Source organism: Periplaneta americana, chromosome 2 (assembly GCF_040183065.1).
Source record: "Periplaneta americana isolate PAMFEO1 chromosome 2, P.americana_PAMFEO1_priV1, whole genome shotgun sequence".
NCBI classification, from domain to species: Eukaryota; Metazoa; Arthropoda; class Insecta; order Blattodea; family Blattidae; genus Periplaneta; species Periplaneta americana.
Window position 1 is genome coordinate 39678330 of NC_091118.1, and position 24342 is coordinate 39702671.

A 24342-nucleotide genomic window follows, 5' to 3' on the forward strand; every position below is an offset into this window, starting at 1 on the left:
TTATGGGCCTTCCATGGTGCGGGGATTGTTAGAGGTGGAGAATTTATTGGCCGGAAAGAAGGTCGATGTGTTTATTATGCTAGAGTATTGCCTCGAGGGCTAGTGCCCAAGCCATTATCGACTATGGTTGCTTCACTAACTCAACATGACGTCTTCTTACAAGTATATATTATAGCCTGTATGACGTAGTTTACTATATACAAGAATTTTACATTGGAAACCAATTATTTGAATATACAGTACCATCTTCCCGTATGTTTCACAGAAAATTTTGTAAGCAAATATGTTCACTACAGTGAAATAATGAAAAAATTTAAAAAAATCCACTTTTTTATGATATTTATGAATGTTTTAAATGATCTAGCCATACAATCAAATGTGGCCAAACATACGGTGTGTAAGTGAATTGATGAAAATGTTTTTTTTAATGCTGTTTTCTCGACTTCAAAATTTTAAGCAGCTTATTCAATGAAAAAAACTCCTTGCACAACAGTTAGTCAGATTTATTTATTTATTTATTTATTTATTTATTTATTTATTTATTTATTTATTTATTTATTTATTTGTTTGTTTGTTTGTTGCTTGCTTATTTATTTATTTATTTATTTATTTATTTATTTATTTATGTATTTATTTATGTATTTATTTATTTATTTATTTGTTTGTTTGTTTGTTGCTTGCTTGCTTAGTTATTTATTTATTTATTTATTTATTCATTCATTCATTTATTCGTTTATTCATTTATTCATTCATGTATTCATTTATTCATTTATTGCTAGTAAGTTTGAAATGAATACAAATTAAATACATTGAATGAGTAAGACTCGTGCTCAGGAGGGGATTCCAATACAGACGAAAATAAAATTAAAATTGAGAGTGAATACAGATTAAATAGTGTTTAATATGTTTAAACCCAAACTATAAATCCAATACATTTTTTTTATATTTTTATTAATTTGGAGAGGATTCGTGATTGAAATATTATTGGAATAAAATTTGTTTAATAATCTGGGATCTTGACTCATGCTATGATAAAAAGCTGCATTGGTTTTACATTTTGGTTCAGACAAACGCAGAGAATTCATATTTTTAGTTCTATATTTATGTATATGCCTTTCAAAGTTATTAAAATTTCTGTGAAAATATTTTAATAAAATAAAATAATACATTTGTTTAATGTTGAAAACTTGAAAATGTTTAAACAACAATTCAGTTGGGTAATCTTTCTGCTTTTTTAAACAAATTTTTAATACTTTTTCTGTAGTAAAATTGGTCTGAAACTTCTCACAGAAATCAATTAAATGTTGATAAATGAAATTTAATTAGCATTTATATGAAATATTAATTGTAAGTTCCTTCGGGTCATATTCATATTGCACTTAGATTAAAATGTGATGTAATGAAAAATTCATTAAATTTTAATGGTATATTACGATACAAGGTTGGGAAATGCTTTTCACAAAATCGAAGAAAATTTTGAAAAACGAGAGAGCAAGTTTTTCAATTTCCGAAATTTTGTAATATACTTCACAAACATCTATTTTAAAACATTTTTTACACGATCATATTTTTAAAATTACAAATATAATATATTTTGCTTGAAAATTTAAAGCAATATTATTCCAAAGTCTTCACAAAACTGCACTGTAATAGTAACTTAGTAACGATAAGTGCGATGTATTTCAGGCCGTGTCTCAAAGCTACATTTTCAGTTGAAGTGAACTATAGTCCTGTCGCTCTTATTTCCGGGAGCCAATCACGTTGCAGGTCGGTTACATTTAAACGTGTGATTCGCTGATGATGACGTTATGTATTTCCTAAGGCTCGATAAATACTTAATATAATCGCCCGCCATTTTAGTTCTTTCGTTGACGTTCGCAGAAAGCACACAAAGACGTTATTTGCCGCTCAATTATTTGCTCAATTACAATGCATTTGATTTATTATCATAGGAGCTACGACATGGTAATGTTTAAAGGTGTGGCAAATAGATTCCTCGTCTGGTAGCTCGGCAACGAAAGAACAAAAATGGCGAACGATACTACTACCTAGACTTTATAGAGCCTTCACTTCCTAAGACGTAAGCAAAGAGGAGTCACGCCGGGAATAACAGCGTCGCGACTATAGATTGTTGACTAAATAGCGGATGTGACATCAGAAGTTACGATCCAAAGCTACGCAGTGACTAGCAATCAAGTCTCTAGTAGCTAGTAAACGAAAATGGTTTCTTGATTGTTTTCTACTAAACAAACATGGATATCTCATTAACAATTGGGGATTATGAAATCTGATGGTGCTTTGGAAATAAAATGTGAGTTCAATGTAGAATAACACGTTAACTTGGAACACTGACATTGTTGTTATCTGCGTTACATTTCTTTTTAATATTGTAATATTTCAGGCTCTTATCTTTTCCACATTTACTTCGATTGTTGCTAGCCAAACGTAATTTTCATAGATATCTTTTGAACATCTTTTACAATTCTACACTTTCTAAGTTAATTTTCTAGTGTCTCAGGAAATTACCATTTACTTCATAAACCTGAGAATTGAGTTTCTTTAACTGTTTACTGGAAAGCTGTTTATAAACAAAGAATTCGAATTTCCAAAAAATAACAGCTGATAACTCGTAATAATTAAACTGCATTAGGACACTGCCTTCTTAATTTAGTGCAATACCGTAATTTCATGGCTTTGAGAAAAATAGTCTATGAAGAAGGCCATGATTCCAGCATACGTGTTCAAAGCTCACTAGTGTGTGGTTTACAAGTCAGCTAGTTGCTAGCTATTAGCATGTAGTATAGACTTGAGCTTTGAGACACAGCCTCAGTATAGTTTTATGTTATGAGGAACAGTTTCCCTAGCAACAAGTTTCTGTGTGGGAATTCTAACTTTCAAGGCCTAACAACAATAGCTGTAAATATAGTAGAAAACACTATCGTGCAAAATAGTAATATGCGTTACAAGAGCGGTATGTTGAAGTTTTCATGTTCGAGGAAAAGTTTGAAAAAGCGAAATGTAATTCAGATTTTCTAATTTCCGAGAATTGAAAGAAAACATACCGCTCGTGTATCGTACATTATTTTGTGCGAAGATCGTTTATTACATACCTGAAAGAGGAATTTCTAATTAGTTGCAATGAAATCTCCATCTTGGTTTCTGTCCAATGACGGCAAATTTGCAAAACAAAAATATCTATCTTCAACATTGTTGCTTTAAAATGTTTTCTGTGTTTACTATACTCCAGCAGGCCGTGATATACGTCTGTCTTTTTTTTCCCCCCCAGTCTATGATGAGTCTGGAATCTTGTTGATTTTTTCACGACTTCCTTAATGTTACTTGCATCACGAATGCAGTAACTTTAGTGGAATTGTAGAGTTTACTTAATTTTTGCAAATATTTAAAAACAATAATTAACAGTGCAATTTAGGTGAAATTGCAGTGGTAAGTTTCCAATTTATAATTATTACTATATTGAAAGTCTCTAAAAATAATATGTTAAAAGCCTAAAGCAGTAAAATCAATATGTCACTTAAGCGGTAAGAAGAGGGAAATTGTTGTGTGTGTTCGGTTGGGAATACTGAATGTGGAATTTTAGACTTTCCGCGGATTGGTTTTGTGCGGAAACCAAGCAAATACGCACGATCTCGCACAAAATTTATTGTGACTCTCTATTCAGAGAGACTGAACTGGACTTCTGAGAATGCGGGAAACTGTTTACCGCGTGTTGCGTGGTCTTCGTGCCGGTCGCGCGCCGCCCGGTCGACTTACATTATGTAAGCGAATATTCTTTATTTGTCAGTACCGAAATCTGAAAGAAAGTTTGCAAAAGAAAATTCAACCTGACAACTATAAAATCACTATAATACACTAACATATCGTTTTCATTTTATGAAACCTATGTGATAGGCCTAATACAGAGAATAATTTTTTCAGGAAGAAGAAAAGAGTAATTAAACATAAATAGGCCTATACTGATCCTCGATGATATCATATTCACTGTTTTCTACCGAATTGTCTAATAGGGTAGATGAGGGTAATTGTAAACAAGGGGTAATTGTAAACAAATGCTTTGAGAAATTCTGTCAATATAAAAGTTTTAATTCGGGGGAATATTTAAATTAACATGTTGGCTAACCTACAAAGCAGTTTGGCGCCTAATAGGAGTAACTAATTACTTGTGAACGAATGTTTTGTAACAGTCTACAGAAAAAAGTTGAGAAAGAATTTTGCTTCACCTTCATTTTTGGCATTGTAAGTAAACGTACAGTGCTATTTTTTAAGAATATGTTGTTTTTATGAGTAATGTATAGTAGTTAACATGTATTACAATGGTTTTGAGATCTCCCATAACCTCAGTTCATTAAATTATTACGTGTTTACATTTGCCCCATAGTTTTAATTGCTTGAGGGTAACTGTAAACATGTTTTACTATGGTTACATTTCGTACTTTTCAGTAATCAAAGAGACCCCTAACCAACTACATTGTGGAGGATTTAGAGAGGGTTGTCACAGATGTAAAAAATAGTAACTATACTTATCGTGAAGCTCAGGAGAGGTACTGAGTTCCAATATCATCATATGTCATAGGTTAAAGGGACGAAATGTACCAGTGACCAAAACTGGAGTTGGAAACAGAACAAAAAAGTTCAGTGTCTGATAGCCCGTGCGAAAATTGGTGTTTACAATTACCCCCCTCTCGAAGCGGTAAATGTAAACAGGTGGGGTAAATGTAAACTAGTAATTAAAAGATGAAAAAAGTCAACCTTATTATTTTAAACCCATTTTCAGGGAAAAGAAAGATCTAGAAATAACACAATGTTTCTTTGTCATGCTTACCATTACTGAGGGTTGTGTAATGTTGAAATATATTTGAAATGAGTGAAAAGTGTTTACAATTACCCTGGTCTACCCTATTGTTATTTAGACACTAAACGTTATGGTCTGTACTGTCATATAGATTTCATAAAATCAACGACGATATGTAGTAGTAGAGGGGAAATGGTTAGGTTTCATCCTTAGAGTGTAATTTGCAATTCATTTTATATTTCAGATGTGTCTAGTAATGTCATAAAATAATGTTATAAATTTCAATCAAAGACACAACTATCTGCAAATGTTTATTTGCTACATGAATATATGGTATATAAACGTTTTCGCCTTGTGGGGCATCATCAGATATATTAAAATTATTTGATCTGAACTTAGATTAAATTAGATTTATAAAAGCAAATATGAATAGTGTGTAATACATGTGATCACATAATTTTAATATATCTGATGATGCCCCACAAGGTGAAAACGTTTATATACCTTATATTCATGTAGAAAATAAACATTTGCAGATAGTTGTGTCTTTGATTGAAATTTATAACATTATTTTATGATTTAGAGTGTAAGGTAAGAAGACGGTACTATAAACAGTAAAAAATTCTGATACTCGAACGGGCATTTCTCTTGGCTACAGAAACGTAAAAGTAAATGACCTCACAGACCCTGTTGAGCATCGAATACCTGTCCCTTCGACGAGAAAGTTCAGCTTCCTGAAGGAAGGTTTGTCCTATGCTGGACTTTGGTTTCCGAGAACGGACCGTTGCTCATGCTGGGAGGGCATTTCTCCTCTAGGAAGTAGGGACCATAATGCACGGTCATTCAACCTTAAGTAAAAGCTGTGAAAAGGGATTCAAGAGGGAGGGATTGGACTGAAGGGGTTTCAGCAGGACGTTCAAGAAAAAAAGAGGATGGATCAATGCTTCACACTAGAGGGGGACACGAATAATCAATTCATAGTCTGTAGATGATAAATTGTGAGTGAGGGCTTGAAGATCTGGTGCATTTGGTTCTCATTATTGCATGCTATAGTTCGTTGTGGTTACATATACCGTAGCGTATGATCATAAATATTATCATCATTTGAGATAGTAGATTTTCATAAACACGATAAACGCGAATTAGCCACAAATGGTAAGTAATGTTATGTTCAAAAGCATATTAAGTAGCCTATATTATTTCAGTTTTTAATCCTCGATAAAATGCGAAATGTACGTGTTTCTGCGAAATAAGAGTGAAATTACGTTTTATGACACATGTTTGTCTTTTCGTAAAAATAAATCAGAATCTACCTAAAGGTCTATCACATACACTAAACTTCTTTTGTTTTTCAAATAGTTTAACCAGTGTATAGGTAATTAAGTATGGACACTTCGCGTCGGTACCTTTGATGTAGCCGGACTGATTGCAATGACCTTCAAGCCAGCTAGAGCGTGAGATTCTGCTTTCTCCCTAGAGTTGGCGCTGACATCACACCAGCTAGCAGTCGACACAGCGTAAATATAACACATATAATTAATACATCTAGGCACATTATGTACTCAAATAAAATAAAGTGGATCCATAAAATAATAAATCAGTCATTAACTGTAATGTCTAGACTCTAGAGTTCCTTTATAATGAGAGTTGAGACGTTGACCCCAACAACAATTAAAATGTGTAATGATTGATAGCACTGAAAATGGAAAAACAAAACTTCTATGAGAAGTAAAACCATATACCTATATTATATTATGTGTAAATATTAAACGAATTCGATACTTAATTTTATAATGTATTATATTATTTTATAATATAATTTATTATATCTGAAATATAAAAAAAATATATTATTACAACTAGTTTGCCACTGAGAAATAAGGAAAAGCTGTTAACTTGAATTTATTTTAAGCAAAGCGTTACTCGATTATGCAATAAGGTAGGCGATGTTTGGATCCTGTGTCTCAACTCTATACTCAATTATTATCTTAGCGTATGCTCGATTACACTAACCTCTAGCGCTTGAAAGTGGAACTAAACGCCGGCGCACAGAGAAACAAAACACAGGAAAATTTGCTCAGTGTCCGTTCTTTATAATCCCTATTCGCTGGTTTAACTACCTAGCAATACCACAAGAGGTTTGAGATTTTCCGAAAATCCACGAGTGGAGCGACTGGATTTAATTGGGAAATCTCAGACCTCAAGTGACATTTATTAGGACTATTTCGTGAATAAAATAAAAATGTAAATAATACATCGCTAAAATTCGCTCACAAAATGTTAATAATTGTATATTTATGAATACTTAACCTATTCAGACATTGTGAAGTCGAAATAGATGAATAACGATTGATGTTATTTAGTAATGCCAATTGAGAAAAGCGAAGTACAGGTTTAAAAATGTTAATTACATGCACTACGCTTTTCTCTTGTTATTATAACAGAAATACGTTTTCATTATCTGCTGAAATCATAATTTAATTTAAACATTTTATAGTATAATTACAAATAACCTGATCAATACATGAATTAAATGAACAATTGTTATGAAGAAGTGTCATTTTCTTTAGATACGATGTACATGGAATTAGAAGATGAAGATGTAGATGTGGAAGTAGGATTTCGCACTTTATTTAGTACAATGGATTCATGCTCATCCATTTACGTGGAAACAGTTGGCGACACTGACTAAACAAAGGAACGACCATGCGACAAATTGATAATGATAAATCGAGCTGCAGAAATTATCACGATGTATGACTGTAATTGGTTGGAATACAAAATTTCATTACACTTCATTGGCCGAAAACCGAATGACGTCATATAAACGAAATAGTCTACAGTAATCTCACTAAAGATTTTGATTTATCTAGACAGAAAATCAAAACTCGGGTGGGATTGAATTGACTATTACATGATTTGAAGAAATTAGGCTATATAAAATAAGAAGAAATAAAGTACTCTATTACAATAAAATATTAATTGACTTAATGAAATACTAAGCTGTCTTGAAAATATATTACTGTACCATTTCATCATTACAAGTATTCCGCTAGACGGCAGTAGTGTGTTATGATGAGCTATTCTCTTATTACCAATTGTGCCAACTGTACAATCTTCATTGAATTCTATGCACGATTACTAGTCAAGAAAGCTTTGTTGACTCAGTTTCATTTTTATTAAAACAGTTGCATTCCACTTAAATTATCAGTATATATTAAATAATCTCTAATACGTGACTATTCATAATCTCATACAGCAGAAGCTGTAACATAACCTAAATAATATAAACAAGATAAATGATAGGAAAGTTTTAATTAAGGATGATGAAATAAACATGAATCATTTTAAAAAGTACAATTATTAAAATTATACAATGTTGGGAAACAAAGAAACAAATACTAGAGAGGTGATAAAAAGATACAAATGCTAGGGAGATGATAAAAATGCTAGTAAGGTGGTAAAAATTGTAGGATAAGCAGCCATGACTGGTTGAAACACATCGTTCCGTAGCATTTTATTGGTCGAAAGTAGTATGACATGGTAGTAAAAGTGTAATAGTCATCTCTTAGCTTTTACACTGTAAGTGGCACAAGGATGTGACTTACCTGATACTCTCTTTGTTATTATCTGTACTGTTATCTCGAGTTTTCAACTAATTTACTCGAAAATAAGACTCCCATCTTTCACTAGATTTTTGTATTTAAATTTGGGTCTTATATTCGCATCGTGTCTTAAAATCGAGTATATAGAAACATGAAAATGCAATTTGAGTTAGTTACAGATTTTATGAGCTATAATACTGAAAGGAATAATCAGGTAGAAAGGATAAACGGAAGGGCCAGCTTCCACACACATGCGATCTCGTTTTCGCTAGAAGTTACTGAAAGAGGGTGAACTCTATCCTTGGGCTGAACCTAACGATATTCCACGTACCGTTCTCTATTGACTTAGGGATGTATTGTATTCTCTTGACAACGATTTTCTGAAAAACTTACAGTTTCTGTCTAACTAATAAAACGGCACTAGAATTTCTTACGGGTATTTTCTTATGCGTCTAATATTCGCATACAAAATATTTCTATAAAATAATACTTTAAAAAATTGGAAGAGTTTTATAATCGATGGGGTCTTATTTTCTAATAAATACGGTAATCTGTCTGGAGCTATTACTACAATATGGCCTGCCTATCTGTAAGGTCAGTATTCACTCACAAACAAGTTGTATAGGCCTACGTAGTAGAGATGCACAACGATCGAGAAAGCAAGACTAACAGCGCCCGCAAAGCCGAAAACCCGCACGACAATGTTGTATACGTCGCGTCGTTGACTTAAAGACTGCTTGCGAGTATTTCGAGACTCCTAGAGTTGATCACTCCCGAAGTCCCGAATTTCAAGCAGCCTTGAATTGCCACTGTTGTTTATACCTGACTGAACTTTTATTACTTTGGCAACTGTTATATAAACAATCAAGTAGCCTATTTCAAACATCATCTCTACCTTTCAGTGTATAATAATCCGTGTACAAAACGTACACACAAATTATGACCGCGTTCAAGTTTCATTTTGTTGTCGCTGGAGAGGTCAGTCAGTAAAATTATTTAATTACTAGGCCCTTATTAAAAGGCTAGGAATTTTCTTTTCATATGCTTGAAATCAAGTGTGCAATCTCAAGTAAAAAGATATTAACGTTATGTTTTATGTTTCTTAGAAATGCAAATTTATTTGAGAATTGTTTTTTCTACTTATATAACCACAGATAATAACATATAATAGAACCAGAACATTTTGGTAACTAAGATACTATTCTGTTTTGTCTTTTCGTCTCATTTAAACATTTATAATGTTATTTATTTCAATGATGTATGTTATTCAAAGTTACGAAGTCTTTCCACGCCGACCAAATGCTATTTCGAGAATGATGAGCGAGACTCGAAGTGCACGAGAATGACGAGACGAGACTCGAAAGACAAATGCAACGAACACAGCGAGCGAGAGCGACAGTTAGTTTTGTTCATCTCTACTATGTAGCATTCGAGGGAAAGCCTCAATTGTAATGTTTCTCGTTCTTTAGTAATGTAAATTTGTTTTCTTGTTGTAAACGATGATCTCTTTTATTTATTTAGCCAGAGAATTTCTTGCTTCAATGTTCAATCCAGTTCATTCCATTTATTTGGATTATAATTTTTGTGGGTTTAATGTTCGAAATCCTTTTCCTTCATTTGCTACATAAATTTGTTGTTTTATTGTGAACGATGCTCCTATTTTAATTTGGTGCATGAAATTGTTGGTCCACATTGTTAATTACGCGGAAGTTCAGCCGGCAGTTTGAATGTTGATTTGCTCGTTTGTAATGGAGTCGGACCTAGTGTGTTACTTTGTTTGTTGATTAATTAGAAGTGAGGTTAAACACGGCGTCCAGCAGGTAATGGCGTCCATCAGGCACAGGCGTGTCCCCGGGACACATCCTTTATGTTCGTAACGTCAGTTCTTTGTGCCGCTTCCCCGTCCGCGGGCGATATGAACAAATATCAAACAGCAAGGCAGGGGATCCAAGTGTCACGCAGCAAAGGGCCTGCGCGAGCAAGTGCTGCCAACCTCATAGCTTGCAGTCAGCTTGTAGCACACACAAGCTCTCTGTCCAGTTTCTATACAGATTTTAATTATTACAATGGAAAACTAGCATGATATTTTACGTTTTCGAATAGTTTTTGTGATCTAGAAGAAGTTTGGAGCTTTAAGGACACTTGGTAGAGATTCTGTACGCGTAGGGTTTCCATAAATATTATAAAAAAGAAAAACGGAACACACAGCACTGATTTTGAAAACTCAGCTTTAGTGTATATTTCGTATCGTTCTCATCCACGTTATCTTTGAATAGATCAAAGCAATGCAATTAAGTAAAATTGAATACTATTATTGAAAATAAGTAGTTATTTAATCGATTGAACAGAATGAACTGAATATGTGGGCCTACTCCTTACAAAATAGATTATAAATCAGAGTTACTCATACAATACTTTTCTGAAGAATGGATTTCTTGTAACAATTGTTTGTTCTGAAGCATTAAAAGCCGATTTCACCATGTTACTAATCCACAATTAACTAATTGTAATTTAACTTTAATACGGAAGTAAAATCATATTTAATTCGTTTACATTCCACCAAACTAATACGCATTTAAAATAAAGTCAATTAATTTGTCATCACGGCCTTCGGAATCATAGTAAAATCACAGCATATACAGTCACGAAGCTTGAGTTGTTGAGGGTACTAGGAACAATAGACTGTGCTGGTACTATTTCGCATTGTCTTTAATGAGGCGATAGTAGCAATCCTAGTGGTTAGCAACTATCTATGGATGCATATTCCCTACGTGTTGAGTTTCATGACTAAATACTAGACTGTGGTAACATCGTAATATCGAAGGCATGTGCCTTGTTAATGTAAATGGTGATCTTTACAGAGAATTTATTTGTTATATTATGACGTTGTCATAAACGGAGGGAACCTTAAAAGTAAGAGGGCTAGCCCTCTTGCTCAAAACATTTTTCACAATAAATTATGATCAAATCAAACAAGTGACATTCAACAATGTTTGATCTGGTAGCAGTTGGTGTGAACCTGTTTTAAGATATTTGTATATCCCAAGGCTTATAGCTTACATTCACTATCGCCTTCAGTGTTGCCAATGTAACGAATTCCAATGTCACCAACAGTGATGAAGACTGATATTTATAATAAAACAGCAGTTGATATTACCAGTTTTATTTTTTCAGTCTCTGATTTTTAAAACGGAAAAAAAAACCTGTCTCGAAGACATCTTTCGGCACTGTACATTTATTATCTATTATCAGGCAGTACATCTCACTTGACGATGTGTGTCAGGAAGAACAGTAAAATTAGTTGCGTAATAAGTGGTGTCTTATTGGTGTCACTTATGAGGTTCAGACCTGTCTTCGGACAGTTGACTAAACAACAACAATCATGATGTTAGAAGCCATAAGTTGTAACTTGAGGAGAAGGGATCTCATAATACTACTGGGTTCAAAAAGTTCCCGGAATTTTACTACCATTTTTCCTATTAATATATAACAAGGGATATTATACATTTGTTTTGTTGGTAATATTCATGATGTCATTTCCTTAAAGTTTGTTGATAATGGCGATTGTTGGTTTTGAGTTTTAGGCAATTGTTTATCATAGTGTTTTGTTTGTTTGTCGCATTTTGTAATTATGTCCACAGAGCAACGTACAAACATCAAGTTCTGTGTTTTGTTACACAAAACTCCTGCAGAGACTTAAGATTGTTGGAAGAAGCATATGGCGAAGCAGCAATGAAAAAAACTCAAGTGTATGCCTGGCATAAACGCTTTTCTGGTGGCCGCGATAGCATCAAAGATGACGTACGCAGCGGCCGACCAACAACTGCAACAAATGAAGCAATCGCTCAGCGTGTGCATAATGTTGTGAGGGACGACCGACGTAAAACCATAAAAGAGATAGCAGCAGAGGTCGGAATATCAGTCGGAAGTGTACACGATGTTCTTCACAAGCATCTCAACATGCATTACGTGTCTCAGAAGTTAGTTCCGAAAATGTTGTCGGCAGAACAGAAAGAAACGAGAATGACTTGCTGGGGACATGATCAGTATGGCTGATGAAGATGGTGATTTCTTAAACAAAATTATTGCTGGTGATGAAACTTGGTGTTACTTGTACGACCCAGTCCCTAAACGACAGTCATCTGAGTGGAAATCGAAAACATCTCCTCGGAAGCAACAATTTCCTAGGGACACTTCCAAAGGCAAAGTTATGTTGGAAGTTTTCTTCGACTCTCAGGGTCTTATCCACTATGAGTTCATTCCAGAAGGTCGTACTGTAACGAAAGAATTATACGTAGAAATCCTCCGTCGCTTCCGGGACGTAGTGAGAAGGAAACGTCCAGAAAAGTGGGTAGAAAACAACTGGTTCCTTATGCATGACAATGCACCTGCTCATCGCGCATTTTGCCAGGCACAACATAACTGCTTTGGATCATCCACCATACTCTCCTGATCTTTCACCACCTGATTACTTTCTGTTTCTCCGTCTGAAAAGTCATCTGAAAGGACGGAGATTCAATGCTGAAGAGGTTATCGCAAACGCGACGAGAGCACTAAGACGGGTTTCACAAAATGGCTTCCAGGCCTGCTTCCATGAACTCTACACGCGTTGGCAAAAGTGTGTTGTTGCGGAAGGCAACTATTTTGAAGGGAATACTGTAGAATAGTGTTTAAGGTACGTTGTTTCTGCGATACTAGCAAATTCCGGGAACTTTTTGAACCTAGTATGTATTATTTTCGTTAAAATAAGAAAACGCTATCTGTAATTTCAACATTTCCAAAAGAAAAGTAATACGTTTTCAGAATACTTAACATGCGGTATGAGTCTTAAGACATAGCAGTATGATTTCGTTACTTGGTGTAACACAATATAATAAGCTTATGTGCAAAATTTGACTTGTAGTTTCTGATAAAGGGTAGCCTACATTGGAGAAAAACATCTATAAAGTTCAATTTTATTATTCGATGTTTTGTAGTCTAATATGCCCTTTAATGGGCATAAATGATAACTTTAATAGACTATATAATGTTATATACTGATTCAGAGAAAACGGCAAATTGAAATTGAATTGAAAGTGACAATTATCATTTATCTATAACAGTATCCGGTAAAGCAGTGGTTCCCAAACTTTTTTGACTGACGATACACTTTACTGAACGCCCACGATATCGCGACACACTAATTGTTTTTATTAATAACAATATAATAATAACAACCAGTGATTTTCTTGTGGAGGAAAAGGTGGTGGAACTCTGTGTAGAAATTTTATAGCTTACGTGGAGATGATTACTGTTCACTGCACGGGAATTTTGTCGTTTTTAACCTCCTTTTCGTCCAACTAAGACATTCAGGGCCGTATTCATAGACATTTTTAGCGCGGGCTTGCGGTGGATTATCAGCGTTTTTCGTATTCATAAACCAGTGTTAGCGATAGGATATGATTTGAATTCTGTACTAGTAACCAGTGGATAGCCGGGGCTAGCTTAGTACTCTCGTAGCGCGTGCTGCGAAATGTCTATGAATACAGCTCTCAAGGTCTAAGCGAAATGCAAAGAAAAATTAAATTAAAAATATAATTATTCACACATATTTCGCTTGCATGATGAAAAAATGCAAGAAAAAAGTGCCGAAACGCCGTTCCAGGGCGTTCCGCCAGAAAAAAAGCACTGATAACTTCTATGTAATGTCGGACACCCACTGTTGTAGATAGGTTGATGTTAACACGCAATCGAAAATTCTAAAAAAACAAGCAGCAACTTGAGTGGAATTAGAAAAAGCAAACGTAGTACTTGTCAAAAATCCCAACCTATCTATGCTGGATGTCCGATAAAAGATTTTTATGATCGTTTTTGAAAACTCACCTATTTAAATTAATGTGAAGTCTGCGCTTGGTGGGTTGCACAGAATTTCTCTATACGTGGCCTTATGGTTCACAGGACACGTAAATCTTCAAGATGCAGCAGTCTGTTACTTTATTTAGAGTTCACTGTTTTAATGGTAGAAAATGTTGATTCACACAAGTATGACGTTGAAAACGGCAGTTCTAAATGTCTTTTTATTCGGCACCATCGACTGATTTCACAAAACATTTCCGCATATAAGATACTTGGGGTTTTGTTTACGAGTAATTCATCTCCACGCCACGTGAAACCATATTGCAAGTATTCATCACTATATTTACGAAACTCAGTACGTTTTTGTGAACCCTGAAGGGAATTTTCGCGCACATTATTTGAATTAGCTCTGCTGTTATCTAATTCTAACCCAGAGCTTGATTTCGAATTAAAAATTTGTCCATGATAAAATCTCAATAAAGCATTTTTCATAAAATAGTCGCACTATCACCCGCACATACTGAAACTGACCAAAATGTTCTGACGATTCTAAACTCTAGGGCCTATTATTGCCAAGTGGGAACAGTAAACGAATTACTAAGCATTGTTGCAGGTGTTCACGTTTCATTGGTAAAGTCTGTCTCAAAATAAAATGTATCATATCAAAGACTTCGTTGTAAATATCAAATACGTTGTAAAGAGACTTTCTGGATGGCATAAAATTTATTTTTCAATTTCAAAATTTCGCGACACACAGGTTGGGAACCCCTGCGGTAAAGATCCGAGCACAATCCTTACGTTAGACAGCGTTAAGCAGCCCCATATTTCACGAGGGGTGGGATACATCTCAATCGTTCATCCCCTAACTTATCCTTCAACCCTCGCAGCCGCTGTCACCTGTTATTAATGAAGACACCTTGGATGCAGACATCTGGTACCAAATTTCATCATCGATAAAATTAACAGGCGCAGGGAGACATCTGCCTCCAAACTCTCTGATTTCCAGTAGATAGTAAGTTTAAACAGCTTGCGACAAAGTCATAACTTGGAATTATTAATTATTCTGTGACAGAACTTCTCAACTTCATAACTTTCCAACTTTGTTTCCTTTTGGGTAACTTCTTTAGAGAAAGTATTAGGCCTAGCACTGTAGAAGACGCTTCTCTAACTTCGTGTTCCCCATTAACTATAAGCTTTACTTAAAACGGTAGGATTTTGTTTTCGTACAAAAGTGGTTTCCAACCTCAGACCGCGACCCAAATAATGTTCGGGAATGTTTGATGAAGGTTCGTTGTAGGGTTTTTATAAATACCGTATTTTCTCGAATATCCCGCGCACTTTTTTCACCGAAATATACTGTCTGATCCGTTTGAGAAGACATAAAATAAAATGACTAAAATTAATAGTGGAGGTGCTGCAGAATTCATTTCAGTTTCAATGTGCTACTGAAGCATGAGAGTTTTTTTTTTATCATCATTGTACCGCATAAGAAACAAAAGAAGTTACTCAGCAGCAACCGAATAAACAAAATGCTGCTTGAATAGATGGGTACGAGTATTTTCTGACGAAGCAACCTTCCATATCAGTGGGTGAGTGAATACCCTTAATGCAATCATATGGGACATAAAAATCCTCGGGTGCTATTCATAGACATTTCGCAGCACGCGCTACGAGCGTACTAAGCTAGCCCCGGCTATCCACTGGTTACTAGTACAGAATTCAAATCATATCCTATCGCTAACACTGGTTTATGAATACGAAAAACGCTGATCGTCCACCGGAAGCCCGCGCTAAAAAATGTCTATGAATACGGCCCCTCATGTCTCATATGAACTGGAACGGGCTAGTTAATGTTTGGTGCGCGATAAGTCGCTATAATCTGTATGGGCCGTTTATCTTCGCAGAGGAAACAGTTCGATCAGGATCATACCTGGACACGTTGAAAAACATTTTCGAACCACAACTGCAACAGGAAAACAATATGTTATCGTGTTCCAACAGGATGGTGCACCACCTCATTGGACAACAGATGTCCGTGATTTTCTGCATGGCACATTTGGTAACAATGTGGCGGAGAAAGGCCAATCATGTGGCCTCCAAATTCCCCAGACTTGACACCACCAAATTTCTTTCTCTGGTGTTTCGTGAAGAATGATGTATATGTATAGCGACCTAGGGCTATTCATGATCGCAGAGCAAATATTTTCTCAACTTTTGAGAAAGTACCCTAAGATGTTAGACTACACATGGGAGGAATTAGCCTCAAGATATGAACTGTATCGTGTTCGCAATGTTGGGCACGTTGAGCTCTAATTTGGACAAAACTCCCATTCTCCTAGAATGCATGTACAAATTATTTAACAATAAATAGTAATAGTTCTCGTTTCATCGCGTTTTTATTTTATATTTTGCCAAACGGATCACCTGTACAGTTAAAAATACGAGTACGCGGTTTATGTATGTATGTATGTATGGTATGTATGCATGTATGTATGTATGTATGTATGTATGTATGTATGTATGTATGTATGTATGTATGTATGTATGTATGTATGTATGTATGTATTTATTCACACTACAAATGGATATATACCCGGTGGCAGTGGTAACTAATTACACTCAATGATAATTAATAATAAACACAATTATTAAAAAATACAATTAATAATAATAATAATAATAATAATAATAATAGGCAGCAGCCTAAATTAAATTAAGCACGATCACTTAAAATAACATTTAAAGTAAATCTAATTTGTATCTTAACTCTAAGTTCGAACTGAAACCCACGAGTATGATGTGTTCATACCTGCACAGGTATCTTTCAGCACTACACTCATTTCGCTGTCAACTCACTCACTGCACTGGAACTACGACACATTTCACTGATTCTATCCTGATTTCACTAACACTTCAAAAACATTTCACTGTTCAAATAATTTGCATTGCCACTATAAACTATGAAACTTCACTGACACAAATAATAATAATAATAATAATAATAATAATAATAATAATAATAATAATAATAATAATAATAATAGCATAATAAAATCGACACTAAACAACATGAAAATGATACAATAATAAAAAAAAAGTAAAATACATTGGAATATAGTAAAGGCAACTCTTTTAGTACAAATGGTTAATATGGAAAACGTATATAACAAAATGGAATGCAATAAAATAATAATAAAAAAGAAATGCGAATATTAAAATAAAATTCACAATAAAAAGGCTATGATAATAAATTCATCGGCTGATAAAGAGAACAAAAAGGGGAAAGGAAGGAAAGAAATATATAGCCTATATTTTTACAAAACTATCGGAGAGAAAAGGGCTTATAACTGAAAGGAATAACATCACTTACACAACACACTTCACACTTCACTGACACAATACACTTCTTCACTGATACAACACTTCAAATAACATATCAATTACACCCTTTAAATAGTGTGTATAATATACTACCGTCTATTAGTAAAGTTCTTAAGCCTATTTTTAAATACATTTTTGGTTATTGGTAAAGCCTTTAGTAAGTCTGCAGGTAAAGCATTCCAGTCCCTGATAGTACGATTGAGAAAAGAAAACATTCCAGTGTCCGTCCTCTGTCTTCTTTCCCTCAATTTATATGAGTGGTCGTCCCTTGAAGAGTAATTTGGCGGCAATAAGTTGGCAACATTGCCCGATTTTTCTCCTGCACAACTCCTAAGGTAGTAGGCATGCTATTATTTTTCCGTGCAGGTATTTCAATGTTATCATTGTTAAATGGCGTTTGGATTAGCAGTGCATGTGTTAGAATCAAGTTCAAGTGTGATAACTGATAAGTGTAGCCTATAGTTTGTATGATATTTTCAATTTTGGAATTGAGTACCACTAATGGTACTAGTTAATTTACTGACACGTGCTATTAATGCTGCGGAATATCGTGTAAACGGCCGATTAAGCGAGATAACTGATATGCGCGCAATCTTGAGCACAGGATAGATTTGAAATGCGTCCTTTTCAGGATAAATTATTGTTAACTGAATTGTATTTGTGTGTAAGTTTTTTTAATTTGTAATGAATACATAATCTTGAAAGTTTTATTTTTGTAATTTGTGTTTTTATTTTTATTTTTATGCCTTTCAAAATTGGGGTGCGCGGCTTATTCGAGAAAGCGATGTATTCGAGAAAATACGGATCTCGTGTGTATTCGTATACCAGCTGAAGACGGGGATCTCGTGGTTTGTTCAGAGATAAGTAGATGGCAGTGATATTGAGTTCTAGACGGCTTGGAAATCTACAAACAGGAAACAGAGCTCCACAGTCACCAAGAATCATCCGCACACAAAAATCACACTGTGACAAAATCGCTATTATCTAACACAGTGATTATTTCGCTGTCATATCACTCTAGATAATGCACAAACAACTGCGAAACACAAACTGTAAATTACATTAAAATCAGAGGAAGGAGGGAAAGATTACGTACATAGGCAAACAATGTTTCTGCGTTCACACAATAGATCGTTAAGGAAGAGAGGAAGCTTGGAGTGAAGCCCCTGGTCAAGGAAGAGGAGGGCTGCTGATGGGCGCTGAGGGAGCCGTGCAGACGGATTAACATGATCGACATGAATCACCGAACACTGAGAAGTGGAGGACAGCTTTCTAGTCATCTACAGATCAACTGCTTGCCGTGCGTTACAGGAAGAAAAGAATACCGAAAAGAGAAAGACGAAAATACTGTAAAGAAGAGGAAAGGGCAGGAAAAAGAATTAAACAGCAAGGACAAACAACAGAAAACAGAAAAATAAAAACATCGGAAAAAGGAAATGGAAAAATAAAAAGGAAAGGAAGGGAGAAAAGAAAGAAAAAACAACAAGAATAGGAAGCTTACTTAATACCCCAAGGGTGAAACTTAACCATTTTTCCTCTATTACTACATACCCTAGTGGATTATAGTGATTTTCTAGCTCTCAAGTTGAATTTTCTTTAACTAACTTCGTTTCCAATTTCGTGTACTGACAAATACAACTGACAGTTATTTTCTAACTGTTATGTTGGCAGCAATAACTTCGGTTTGCAGTAAAGTAAACTGATGAAAATGCAAGTACTTAGTCTTGTGAATTAATAATTCATTAGTAATACCGGTATTAATATTAATATCAATACACAATTCAGTTCTGTTGCGTTGTGATTCAAGTTCAACTCTATATTCAGGTCAAACTACATTTTTAGGTTAGGTCTCGTGAATCGTAATCTGTTTAGTTAAAGCAATGAATTTCATGTTTCCACACAAAATAAATTTTAATATTACATCATACTAATTCTAATTATCAACATAATATGCGAGAAGTCCAGGAGGAAAATATACTATTTTATAATTTATTGAACCATTTAGGAAACACCTGGCAACATAAAGATAAGATGTGGTGAACAAATAAGACATTGTTAATTGCTATATTATTATTATTATTATTATTATTATTATTGCTGAACTATAATTGGCCTCTGGCTGTTGTTCAGCACACAAATATTAATAAATATTAATATTAATAATTAATAAATATTAATATTAATATTAAATATTAATAATACATTATTATTATTATATTTTTATTATTATTGTTATTATTATTGTTATTATTATTATTATTATTATTAATATCATTATTTCATTACTTAGCATTGAGATTTTCCCCTCTTTGGTGATATCTGGTATTAGTTGGCAACACTGAAGAGACAGCCAAATTATACTTTTAGGAATTACACTTACGTGATCCCCACTATAGAAGGGAATGAAGGAAGAAACATAAAAAGTATTAAAAGGATAAAGTAGGGAAAAAAGAAGAAAAGAGAAATGAAAAAAACATGAAAGGAGGACAAAGAGAACAAAAGAAAATAGCAATAAGGTAGGCAGAAAGGAACATGAAACATAGGGAAAGAAACTAAAAATAAAAAACACATAGAAATAATAAGACAATTGAAAAGAAAAGAAGTGAAAATTAAGGAAGGAAGAAAGACGTGGAAGAAGAAAGAATGAAAAAGGAGAAAGAAGGATAGAAAAATTAGAATAGAACTGGAAACTAGTGGAAGAGTATGAAGGAAGAAAATGAAAAAAGGAAAAATAGAAACTCCAAAAATAGTAGAAAAGATGGAAGGAAAGTGGAAAAAAGGAAAAAGATAGAGAAAGAAAGAAAGGAAGGAAGTAAGGAAGGAAGGAAGTAAGGAAGGAAGAAAGGAAGGAAGAAAGGAAGGAAGAAAGGAAATAAGGAAGGAAGAAAGAAAGGAAGAAAGAAAGGAAGAAAGGTAGGAAGAAAGGGAGGAAGAAAGGGAGGAAGAAAGAAAGGAAGAAAGATAGGAAGAAAGAGAGAAAGGAAGTAAGGAAGAAAGGAAGGAAGGAAGAAAGGAAGGATAGAAGAAAGAAAGAAAGAAAGAAAAATAAAGGAAGGAAGAAAGGAAGAAAGGAAGATAGAAAGAAAGAAAGAACACAATGAAGAAAGAAAAAGAATAAACAGAATATCATAAAACTAAGAGAAAATTTGAAGAGTACGAAAAAAAATTATGGAAATAGAAAGAAGGGAAAAGCAAGAAAGAAACTGAAGAAAAGAAAGGATTGTTGTTGTTGTTGTTGTCGTTGTTGTTGTTGTTGTTGTTGTTGTTGTTGTTGATATTTTTGTTTAGTTTAGACAGGTTTGAAACTTATAAGTGATACCAACAAGGCATAACTCATGGGGTAACTAAGCCAGAAGATAATAGGATAGTATGGCCAGTTCCTTCCTGACTAGTAACATATTACACTAATCAGACATAAGATGTAGGCTATGTGGGTATAGAGAAATAAATGGATCGAGAAAAAATGAAAAACTGAAATGTGGAAAGAAGGAAAAAAGGACAATGAAATAGGAATTAAGAAAACTTAAAGAGATTGTGATGACAGAAGATGCATAGAAAGGGGAATCAGACACACACACACACACACACAGAGAGAAAGAGAGAGAGAGAGAGAGAGAGAGAGAGAGAGAGAGAGAGAGGATCAACAATAAATATCGGTGAAATAAAACTTCAGAATTTCAAAATTCAAAAATTGTTTTTAATAATTTTGTTCAGGACGGCCCCGCTTCTAATTCCGGAACACGCCGTAACTGTAATTGATGGCTTCCCTCCCCTGAAAAGTAATTCCAGAGAAATGCTATGTCGTAAGAATGTGTGCAGATTATCATTGCAACTGTTTCCAACTTTATTGCGAATGTGTCATAATGCAAATGGTGTGATGTGAATCATGAGGCCACCCAGGGGCTGTTTACTGTTATGGCCACCCTCCCCCTCACCCTTACCTCCAATAATCACCCCAGGCAGCCCCGCTGTGGATTCAAAAACTGTTATGCACTGCCAGTATGTGACCATATCCGAATATTGCTTCACAATGAGTTGTTTGGTAGGGCTCTGGGAAAACTATCGGCCGTGTACATCAGACATGGACAATACTGCACTCTGTTGCCTAGGAATTGCTGTATTTGACATTAAATCTGAGGTTGGGGATTGGTAATAATAATAATAATAATAATAATAATAATAATAATAATAATAATAATAATAATTAGCGCTCGGATTTCTGGCATTTCGTACTTTTATCCTGGTCTCATTTTACGAACTTACGTTAAATTAATATTTATTTATGATACAAGTTCGTGAAGATTCTCTTTTTCGCACGACTGTAAAGTATGTGAAACGAGATGAAGCAGAGTTTCACAAACACACGAGGGCCAAAATGATAACTTCAGGAATGTGTACCATACAATGAATATTTCAAGTTGGAGAGTTATAATATCACGATTTCCACGCCTGTCTAAAGTCAGAACCATTAATAAATATAAATGTATAATAAGTTTTTAATTGGCCACCTATGCTTATCTTTTGTACAATTGTGATTCTAATTACATGAATTAGTCTATCGCATTAACGTTTTGGATACCTTATTTTGTATCATCATCAGATGCATATTCATAGTAATCATTAAAATTAAAAACCTAGCCAGTTGGTGTATATGTTGTCAACTTCCATGATATGTTTGTGTGCATGTAATACTTGTTCATATTTTCTATGGTGGCATCTTGTGTGCTATTAACTAATGATACTAAAACTTTTACATCTAAATCAATATCTAAAGTACAATTTACAACACTTGTTAAAATTCACAGTGGTTATTGTTATTGTATTTTAGATATTGATTTACATGTAAAAGTTTTAGTGTCATTAGTTAATAGCACACAAGATGCCACCATAGAAAATATGAACAAGTATTACATGCACACAAACATATCATGGAAGTTCACAACATATACACCAACTGGCTAGGTTTTCAATTAATTTTAATTATTACTATGCACATGCATCTGATGATGATACAAAATAAGGTATCGAAAACGTTAATGCGATAGACTAATTCTTGTAATTAGAATCACAACTGTACAAAAGATAAGCATAGGTGGCCAATTAAAAACTTATTATACATTTATATCATATTAGCTTAGCGGAAAATAAAACAAAAATGAAATTCATTAATAAATAATTATCCATGGGATTACAGCCTGTTTTATTCGTGATCACAGTTTCATGGCCGTCTAAACCAGTCATATAATCAACAAAGCGGATATGAAAAGTTGAATGCTAAATCTTGTTACAATAGTACTGTAGATGTATCTTCAAAATAATACGGGGTAAAATGTAGTAAATCCATTCATAATGTTCTGCCCTAAGGGCAGGTCTTTCACTGCAAACCAAGCATTCTCCAGTCTTTCCTATTTTCTGCCTTCCTCTTGAGTGGAAAGACTCATCATGCCATGTTTGCAGTTTTTCTTGGGGAAGGTAAATGTTGTAGCTTCCAGTTCCTTTCCGCACACTACACTCTTTCACAGGATGCGAATTAACGGGGGGATGGGGGGATTTCCCCCCTGTTGGAAAGTTATCCCCTCTCATAAATTCATATTAACATCCCTGCCAGGGTTAACATCTGTCCCCCCTCACAAAATATAATTGTTTTAATACAAGTATATTTTATAAAGTATAAAGTAAGCAAAGAAAATAATATTGATGTATTATCATCACCGGCAAGCTGACAGCAATCAATAACTTAGGAATTACACATCTTATCTTAAGCCTGTTCATGGATATAATTATTATTATGTTCAAGATGCAAGACAAGCAACTCTGTGCAACCAAGCGTTGAGCCGTATAGAATGAGGATAATAATAATTTTATGTACAATATTCTCTGTCTCAGAAATCTTAATTTGCACTCTGTTCTTTCTCATCTTAAAAGAAAAATGTAAATATTAATGTTAAATTTATTACTTATTAGTGTTACGTGTAATATTTATGTTATGAAAGATCGAGGTGCCGGTAATGCATTAATTTCATATTGAATGAAGTTTGTTCAGCGAATGTTGCATTTTCTTCAGCACTACGTAAAATGAGTAGCAATGTGCAAAGTGATTAGACTTACTTACTTTTTTTACGCACTAGTGTTTTAAAGGCTCACTTTTCGCGCTGATAACAGTGGGTGAAATGCAACCGTATGCACTAACGTAAAAAAACACATTTTTAGCTTTTCTGGACACGATGATAGGTTTTTTGTTGGTCATATAAATGCATATTTTAGCATAAATTCATATTTGATTTAAAAATGGTGTAGAAGCATATTTTTGGTCATATTACAAGTAACCGTTTTAAAAGTTCTCAAAGTATTATTTACACGTTTTGTGTCAATAATGTCGAGCGATTCTGTTTGCGTTTGGTTATTTATTTTGGATTTCCTTTTCTTAGAACTAGTTTGTGGTTAAATAAAGTTTGAATGTATCTGGATTCTCCAGCAGTAAGCTGTCAAAACACAAAGGACAAAATAATTTTAGGAATATGGCCACATTGTTGCTGGTCGCTCTCGCCTTCACACCCTTCACACTTCTCAGATATGTGAAGTTTAAGAGATCCCAACTTGCTGTTTCCAGGTAGTAACTCATAAACAGTCAGTAACCCTGTTTACATAGCTGTGAAAAATTAGTCGTGAAGAGAACAACAGTTGGACATATTTAGGCTGGAAGCAAGGACG

The 24342-nt window shown here is 34.2% G+C and overlaps 1 protein-coding gene across 1 annotated transcript in view; it reads right to left on the bottom strand.

Annotated features, from left to right (window-relative positions):
• Nucleotides 1-6593: 6593 nt before the first annotated feature.
• Nucleotides 6594-24342, bottom strand: part of LOC138692833 (hemolymph lipopolysaccharide-binding protein-like) — a 558083-nt gene continuing 540334 nt past the window's right edge. Inside the window, exon 6 of the transcript XR_011330144.1 lies at nt 6594-6705. The gene's annotated coding sequence lies outside the window, so the exon portion shown is untranslated. The remainder of the gene's footprint in view (nt 6706-24342) is intronic.